Source organism: Brassica oleracea, chromosome C6 (genome assembly GCF_000695525.1).
Source record: "Brassica oleracea var. oleracea cultivar TO1000 chromosome C6, BOL, whole genome shotgun sequence".
Lineage (NCBI taxonomy): Eukaryota > Viridiplantae > Streptophyta > Magnoliopsida > Brassicales > Brassicaceae > Brassica > Brassica oleracea.
This window is the reverse complement of record NC_027753.1, coordinates 16,307,080-16,316,973: the sequence shown is the minus strand read 5'-3', so window position 1 is coordinate 16,316,973 and position 9,894 is coordinate 16,307,080.

The following is a 9,894-nucleotide window of genomic DNA, read 5'->3' as shown; positions in this document are numbered from 1 at the left end:
ATCGATGAACTTCCGAGGAATTATACCGACGAAGTCCTCCCTCGGTAAATTCCGAGGATATTTCCGACAAACTGGTGATCCTCGGAATTTCCTCGGAAATTTATTTCCTCGGAATTCCGTCGGAAAATTCCGAGGGATTTCCGAGGAAAATATAAATTCCGAGGAATTATTTCCGACGGCGTGTGTCGTCGGTATGTCGTCGGAATAACGTTATTCCGACGAAATTCCGACGATTTTTTCCCTCAGAATCCCTGATGTTTTCTTGTAGTGTTAAGCCATTAATGTCGTTAACCCTGCGTAAACAGAGTCTTCTTTTCTGAACGGAGACTCGTTAAATTGAAACTCGGCATTTAATTTAACCAAAGTAACGACACAAGATGCTTAAAATGACACAAATGTTATCCAAAACATCATGATTTCTTTCTACCCAATTTTAAATCCCCTTACGCGACATAACTCAAAAAGAAATTTCCAAATCTGTAACCCTAACTGCGAAGAAACACTCTTGATTTTGAGAGTTTGGAGAAAAAGAATTAGGATTAGAAACAACAAAGCTTTTGGCTTATCTCACCTTCGATGTTTGTTGAAAAGGAAGAAGAGCACTATATTTTTATTTGGGGGATGAATCATAGTTATATTGTCCTTTTCGACTGATAAAAAACTTTATGTTTTATATTAGTGATTTAAATCCCTAACTATTTTTAGATCGGATATAAAACTCCCAACTAAAACTGTATGTTTTCAAACCCTCAACTATTAAGCCATTAATGTCGTTAACCCTGCGATAAACAGAGTCTTCTTTTTTTGAACGGAGACCCGTTAAATTGAAACTCAGAATTTAATTTAACCACAGTAACGACACGAGATGCTCAAAACGACACAAATGTTATCCAAAACATCATGATTTCTTTCTACCCAATTTTAAATCCCCTTACGCTACATAACTCAAAAAGCAATTTCTAAATCTGTAACCCTAACTGTGAAGAAACACTCTTGATTTTGAGAGTTTGGAGAAAAAGAATTATGATTAGAAACAACTAAGCTTTTGGCTTGTCTCACCTTCGATGTTTGTTGAAAAGGAAGAAGAGCCCTATATTTTTATTTGGGTGATGAATCATAGTTATATTGTCCTTTTCGACTGATAAAAAAAAGGTTTTAAGCATCTCGTGTCGGAGGGTTAACGGCATTAAAGGTATAATAATTGAGGGTTTGAAAAAGTAAAGTTTAAGTTGAAGGTTTTTCATCCGATCTAAAAACAATTGGAGGTTTAAATCACTAAAACCCCTATAAATTTAAGAAATATTTTTTTATATTTTTTTCAAGAATGTGAGAGACCTTACGCGACATAACTTAAAAAGATATTCCCAAATCTGTAACCCTAACTGCGAAGAAACACTCTTGATTCTGAGAGTTTTGAGAAAAAAGAATTAGGATTAGAAACAACAAAGCTTTTGGCTTATCTCACCTTCGATGTTTGTTGAAAAGGAAGAAGAGCACTATATTTTTATTTGGGGGATGAATCATAGTTATATTGTCCTTTTCGACTGATAAAAAACTTTATGTTTTATATTAGTGATTTAAATCCCTAACTATTTTTAGATCGGATATAAAACTCCCAACTAAAACTGTATGTTTTCAAACCCTCAACTATTAAGCCATTAATGTCGTTAACCCTGCGTAAACAGAGTCTTCTTTTTTTTGAACGGAGACCCGTTAAATTGAAACTCGGAATTTAATTTAGCCACAGTAACGACACGAGATGCTCAAAACGACACAAATGTTATCCAAAACATCATGATTTCTTTCTACCCAATTTTAAATCCCCTTACGCTACATAACTCAAAAAGCAATTTCTAAATCTGTAACCCTAACTGTGAAGAAACACTCTTGATTTTGAGAGTTTGGAGAAAAAGAATTATGATTAGAAACAACTAAGCTTTTGGCTTGTCTCACCTTCGATGTTTGTTGAAAAGGAAGAAAAGCCCTATATTTTTATTTGGGGATGAATCATAATTATATTTTCCGTTTCGACTGATAAAAAAAGATTTTAAGCATCTCGTGTCGGAGGGTTAACGGCATTAAAGGTTTAATAATTGAGGGTTTGAAAAAGTAAAGTTTTAGTTGAAGGTTTTTCATCCGATCTAAAAACAATTGGAGGTTTAAATCACTAAAACCCCTATAAATTTAAGAAATATTTTTTTATATTTTTTCAAGAATGTGAGAGACCTTACGCGACATAACTCAAAAAGATATTCCCAAATCGGTAACCCTAACTGTGAAGAAACACTCTTGATTCTGAGAGTTTTGAGAAAAAGAATTAGGATTAGAAACAACAAAGCTTTTGGCTTATCTCACCTTCGATGTTTGTTGAAAAGGAAGAAGAGCCCTATATTTTTATTTGGGGATGAATCATAATTATATTGTCGTTTTCGACTGATAAAAAAAGGTTTTAAGCATCTCGTGTCGGAGGGTTAACGGCATTAAAGGTTTAATAATTGAGGGTTTGAAAAAGTAAAGTCTTAGTTGAAAGTTTTTCATCCGATCTAAAAATAATTGGAGGTTTAAATCACTAAAACCCCTATAAATTTAAGAAATATTTTTGTATATTTTTTTCAAGAATGTGAGAGACCTTATCTTCTAGTGTTTCATATTTTCACTGATCGTTTGATAAGAAATTAAAACTCATTGCTTTGCGCCTGTACCATATATCCACAATCACACTGAAGATTTGGCTGCAATTTATTTAGGGGTATGTTGTTCTAAAAATCGCTAAATCAATACATTATGTTAAAAGAAAAATAAGCATATGATGAGCTATTTCATTTTTTAGGTGCATACATCAAATTTGTTAAGAATATACTCAATTTTAAAATATTATGAGGGCCTGTGCACTGGTGACGCCTGATGTATTCTTATGTGATGGATAAGAATTGAATTCACTTATTAAAGTCGTTTTAAAAATCGTTGATATAGATTTAGGGTTTTAGTGATTTAAACCCCTAACTATTTTTAGATCGGATAGAAATCTCCCAAGTAAAACTTTATATTTTCAAACCCTCAACTATTAAGCCATTAATGCTGTTAACCCTATGTAAACAGAGTCGTCTTTTCTTAATAAAGACCACAATCGAATGGTACGTCGGTGTAGCACTTTAGGATCGAATCCATAGAGACCAACGGTTACATTTTATCTTTATGGGATCATTATTAATTAAGCTAAAAAAATAAGGGGGTTTCAAGATTAAGGTATCGTAACAAGCAAGTAAGAGATTGATTTAAGGTTTTCAGATGATTAAGAATGCTAACCTAGGGTGGTTTCATTGGGTGTCAAATACTTGTGAGCCAAACAATTATTCAAGTTCAATTAGGAGTAAGTCTAGAACTCAGAACACACTAATAGATCAGCCTACTGTCGTGGAGCTTCACCTTTTGTCAATCGATCTCAGTACCTAAACTGTCGTTTGGACTGAGACGCGATGACAAACATTAAGATCAAGTCTGATATGTTCACAAAACACCATAACATCTACTTTCTCTGGTTAGGGATGCAATGCTCATTCATTCAATGTCTAGCAACCTATAACACTTTTGATGAAATAGATTAAACATGTGATCAGATGTTAAATGGCCAGTTTAACACAAGCAGTGAGTGTTGCAATGAATGAAGACAATCGATTTATAACTTATTCATGTTTAGCCCACGGATCTAACACCCTAACACCCTAGACTAAGCAATTTGACTACTCAGCCATGAAGCAAGAAAACACAGAGATTGAAACTGAATAATACATCACTGCAATTATAAAAGAAATAGAGATAGGGTTCAAGGGGTTCTTCTCTAAGGCGAGAGAAAGATCCTTCTCCCTTTACAAAGTATGAAATCGCAAGGTACCAAGCTCTCAAGTCTGCTTTCTTCTCCAAAAACTAATGTAGAATAATAATAGAAAATAAGAAAGGATATATTGTAGATCTCTAGCGGCTGCAGGAGATAAAATTGAGATGATTAGGGTAAATTCAGAAATAGTAGAAGTTTCAATAAAAATCTCTGCCGCTGGAACAGACGCTCAGGTTGCTCCGCACGCTCGAGAACAGGCTGCAAGGTTGTTCCGCTCGTGAAAAACTTCAATTCGGGTTCCTCTCTGGCTCTTTTACTCCAGATGATCTTACTTCCCTCATGTACAACTCCAGACCTTTAATGACTCAAAAAAGACTATGAAGACTTGATAAAGACTTGAAAACCAATTAGAAAACATATATACAAGATGTCAAAACACCATATATCAGCTGTTAAGAAGGAGGAAGCACTGATTAAAGTAAAAGGAGATGAGGCAAAAAAGCACCATGTGAGTGCCATCATAGATGATGATTTCAGGCAAGTATTGAAGGAGGAAAGGCTTCAAGAAGAGGACTTTCAAGTCGAAAGTTCCATGTCCTTCGGTAGTTCACATTGGTGCTGATCGACACTACAAGATGAGCAACGATCAACACAACCAGCTGATATACCATGGATTTTACCCACTTTTAGCCATGACATATAGGTGTTTTTAAATATATTATAGTTTTTTGGAGTCTTTTTAATATGTTTTCAGGTTTAGGTATGTTTTTGAGGAAAGCGGTGATTTTGGGGTCTTTTGGAGCCTTTTGAGTGCAGAACTGCACAGACGTGTCATATGTCTAGCTATGGATTGGAGACCTTCCCACGGTGTGATTTAGCTGATCTTAAAAAAAAAAGATAGAGCTTTGAGTTAGCTTTCCAATGCCACTGGTTTGAGGTCAATCAGCATCATGTAGTAGACGTTATGCCTGTTTTACTGAAGAGTGGTCAGTTTGTCTCGCGAGAGAGAGCTATCGAGGAGATGAATGAACGTCGATCGACGGTGCACCATTGGTGTCGACCGACGGTGCACCATTGCTGTCGACCGACGGTGATTCCAGAACATGGGCCGAGTATGTTTCAAGGCCTACTTAAGCCCAAAAGCAACCACAAATTACCAGAATAATCAAGGACGACCTAAAACCCTATTTATGTATTTTCTAAGCCATTGTTAATGGCTACGCTTTTTTTACACTTTCTTTACATCTTGTTCTTAGTTTATGTTAGGAGAGAAGGGAGGAACTTTTTCAGAGTCCTCCTGTAACTCCTGTGGTTTTTATATTCTATTGGTTTCTATTTTATATCTATTCATCTATGATTTATGTGACAAACTTCATGCTTGAATAGATCCACCTGTTAGGTTTAGGGTTCAGATAGTCATAAGGGATTAACCCAAAATATAGAACTGCTAAGTTGTTAGGATATGAATCAATTAAACTGTTCTTAATGCATGTGTTCTAGAATAACTAACTAGGACCTTTCCTATATTAGGGTGCAAGGGGAATCTTGGTTTTCTGTCTGAACTAGTTTATATTGTGCTATGATATATAGAAACAAACAACAGTTGATTTAGTAATTCTAGTGAACTTATCAAACCTGTTTACCTGTTCGTTAAAGCTTGCTAAAAGGGTCGTCGATCGACAATTCAGTAGTTGTATCGATCGATGGTCTGAAAGGTGTATCGATCGACAGCTCGTTGATAGCATCGATCGACAGCTCGTTGATAGCATCGATCGACACTTTCTCAAGACCAACAAGTGACATATGAGGTCTTAGATCTAGTAATAGATGATCCAAACAAACGAGAGTTGATGGATCATTCTTATGTTTGAGTTCTAGAATATCCAACCCTAGTCTCTATACTACTATAATCCTGATTGCCTAAATAGAAACCCTAAGTCTAGCAAACCATCCTTCCATCAAACCTAAATCAGCCGAGCAACTGTCTTGCTCACCACTGCAATTTACATTAAAACTATTAGCATAGCTTAATCATATAACTATTAGATCTATTGTGTCCCCTACCTCCCTGTGAATTCGATCCCTAAGTGCTACAACTCGACCTCTTATTTGAGAGAGTGCAAATCACTCCTTAGGGTAATTTGAGTGATATCACCAGCTGAGCAGCGATTGCCATCCAATCTGAGCACGATCGGCACCACCTGCCGAATCAGTTGAATTGTGTGAGACAGTTTGGATTCAGAGCCACTCAGACTTCGCCGCACGGCACCCGCATCCTTCCATCGCATATCGTGTTACCACGTACAATATCGATCGACACCAATAGGCGATAACCGTTCGACAACCATAGAATCTGGATGTTTTTCAGAAAAATAAAGGAGACAAAAATGGACGTTGAGCGCATGTTCGGTCAAATCAGAGAACATATGAAACATAGGGTCATACTGAAGAAGAAGAGTGATCTTGGGAAGTTTGTTGCTCCCTGTTTGATTGGAGGTATCAATTACCTATGTGCACTCTGCGATTCATGATCTTCAGTCAGTATCATGCCTAAGGTGATGGTAGATCAGCTAAGTCTACAGATAGAACCTTCTAAGGATTCATTCACTTTTGTGGATTGTTCTAAGGTTAATTCAGAAGGAATTGTCAGAAACCTTTAGGTGTAGATTGACAATGCCCTAGTTCCAGTGGATTTTCACTTCATTGATATTCATATAGATTAGAATTCTTCTCTACTATTTGGGAGAGTGATATCACACAAATTATCTTATGAGCAACTTTACTCTCTCAAATAAGAGATTCATTTGTAGTACTTAGAGATCGAATCCACAGGGAGCGTAGGTACACAATAAACTCAATGCAATTTTGATTAAGCTAGGCAAGTAAATATGAAAGTAGTAAATAAAGCAGAACAAAGTAGTTGGTTGTTGGTTTGTAAATATGAGAATAAATAGCTAGATGTAGGGTTCTAAGCAATCCATATTATAATGTTATAGAAGCTAATGGTGTGTGAATGAAAATCCTAGAACTTGATGTCTAATTCAAAAGACAACAAGCTCTCGCTGTGACTATAATCTATTGACTAAGTCTAGTGTTTCAGTTGTCGCTTGGCAACACGGATCTAGTGTCGATTGATACCAATGATTGGGTGTCGATTGATACTGCCTTAGGCAAGCGTTACTGGTCTGATCGAAATGTTCACTAGTTTTCCTAGATCAGCTATCGCATGTTTCTAGCAATCCTAGCTCAGCATAATACTCAGGATAAGATCCTACTTTCGTTGTTTTCAAGATCCTTAAATCACGGTTCTAGTTAGCCACTCTGGAACACATACAGTAAGAACAATTCTGATGAAGACAGTTTATGAAATCACCCTAGCAGTTCTATATGTTTGGCTAATCCGTCAATACCCTATTAACCATAAATTTAACAATAAGAATTACTCACACATAGCAAGGCAAAGCATTGCAATAATCTGAATATAATGCATAAATCGAATAAGGAAAGATAACTGAAGTTCCAATACAAATCTCTGAAAGATTTTTAAACCTAACCTCCGCCACACCAAGACATCATTAGTCAAATGGACAGGCGAAATCTACCAATAAAACGGTAATCAACATGCTTAATAAAAGTCTAGAGGATGGCCAAGGATGATGGGTGGAAGAGCTACCATGGGTCCTATGGATTTACCGAGCCACAACTAAATAACTACTGGGAAAACATCATACTCCCTAGTTTACAGCATGGAAGTAGTACTCTCGAGCGAAATACAAGTAAAAAAGGCCGTCTCCGAGCCTCTCTCTCCAAAGGAGAACGAAGAGTTGATGACTCTGGACCTCGATCTACTAAATGAAAGGAGAGAGGCGACCAAAATAAGAAATTGGTGCTACAAGTAGGAAATCTCCAGAACCTGCAATAAAAGGGCCAGAACCTGAACCTTCCAGCAAGGAGATTGGGTCCTTCGACGAGCATTCGTCAATACCCGGGATAAGTCAGCAGGAAAGCTGGCTCCGAATGGGAAAGACCATACAAGGTAATAAAAGATGCGGGGAGCAGGATCCTATAAACTGCAAGATAGGTACGGCAAGCCCCTACCAAATAATTGAAATGTCTTACATCTCAAAACCTACTACTTTTAAATAAGATCTCATGATCACGTTTTCGACAGTTTTACTGCTAATATTTAAGTATTTTGGTTTCCTACTTAGCTCAGATTTATGCTTTACATCTTCAGACTGATTTTATCTTATTAAACTATGAGTTTCTTCAACTAAAGAATAGTAGGAGACCCAATCTACTTAAGGGGAAAATGAGTCGGATCGAGCTTTAACAGGCTCCTAGTCTTGGCAAACACTACATACTTGCATATAAGTGGGGCACCCATGATGCAAACGGAATATGACTAAAGCAAGAATAAGCCCCACAAGCCTTGTATGCTGTCAAAAATACCTAATTCATGCATAAAAACCACTACCAAAACATATGCAAGGACGCTTCTTATAAAATGTGCAATTTCTTGTGTGAAAATTCTAAGTGTTAGACAAGACGCATGAAGCATGAAAGTATGCTTGCAAAGTATGTAAACAAACCCCATGGTTAATAAAGGGAGAAAATGTGCAAAGTCTAACCACAGGAGCACCCAAATTCCCCCACGCTTGAGACACCACCCCATATAGATTCACACCAGCATCGATATGTAAGACTAGCGTTTGCCTCATTCTTGTCAGGGCCAAGTCACACCAGCACATGAACAAAGTCTGACAGTGGCTTACATGTAGGAAGCAAAGTCAAACACCATGAGATGTTGGTAGTGGCCTACTTCCGAATAACAGAATACAATGCCTAAACCGATAACAGTAGTAGACAATGGCTAGGAGGCAGAATACGATATCAAAGAAAACAATCGCTGGGTTCAAAACAAAGAACAAAAGCATCTTCGAATTCATATTTGGTACCATACACCTCCGGGCTTCAGAATTGTCACGACATTCTCCTTGTCAATACTCAACGAAAGCTAAAACAATCTCAGGGTTTAAAGAAGCAAATATAAATTTTCATCTAGGAACCATATTTTAACACCTTAGAATTTCCGGGTTTTCAAAGGTAAAAACTACAATTCCTTGTGGATGATCAAGTGATTCAATTCAATGACACCTTAGGCTGTGTAAACTATTGCATTTGCACAATTTTGCAATGTTTCCATTTATGAAATATGGAGGGGAAAGAAATAAGAGGTTGCACGATGTTCTTTCTCTTTCAGAGTTGATGGTGGTGCACAGTGGCGGATCCAACCGAATATTTAACCGGGTCATTTATATATAAAGTTCTTAAAAATAAAAATGGAAGGGTGTCAAGGGTGTTTGAACCTTGATCTTTGGGGTGTCAATGTGAAGAGAGCAACCAATTTGACCAGAGATTCCTAGACAAACTATATACAAATTAATTTACTTCTTCATTTTAGGGGTGTCATTTGAACCAGAGCCGTGCTTCAAGTGTATCCAAAAAGGCTTTCGCCTAGGGCCCCCAAAATATATAGTTTTTTTAGGGCCCCAAATTTCCAAAAATTATTAGTAGTATATTGGTTTAAGTTTGCCATTTATTATTCAATACAAGTTCAATTATCTACATTGCTTTTTAAAAAAATGAGTATTTTATTTTATTGTCAATTTTCCAAATTGAAAAAAGGAATATATGTTTTATATGTCAAACTCCTAAATAAAAAGGAAAAAGTGCAGTTATACTTAATATATTTGGTTCGTATATATTCCTAAGTATTCTACGTGCAATGTTCACATCAATCTTTCTCAAGCAAGCACACACGTCTTCTTTCTTGGTTCTCAATCCTGTGCTACAGGTGTCTCTTATATTATCATCAGTTTTGTTAAAGTGGTGAATTTTTTTATTTTTTTATTTTTTTAGTTTTCAGTCTTTGTTGATTTAAGTTTAATTATTAATTTCAGAAAATATGCCTCCAACGAGATCATGTGCATCAGGAGCCAAGAAAAGACAAAAAAAAAGACAGAGTTGATGCATTGGTGAAATCAATGCAAGGTTCT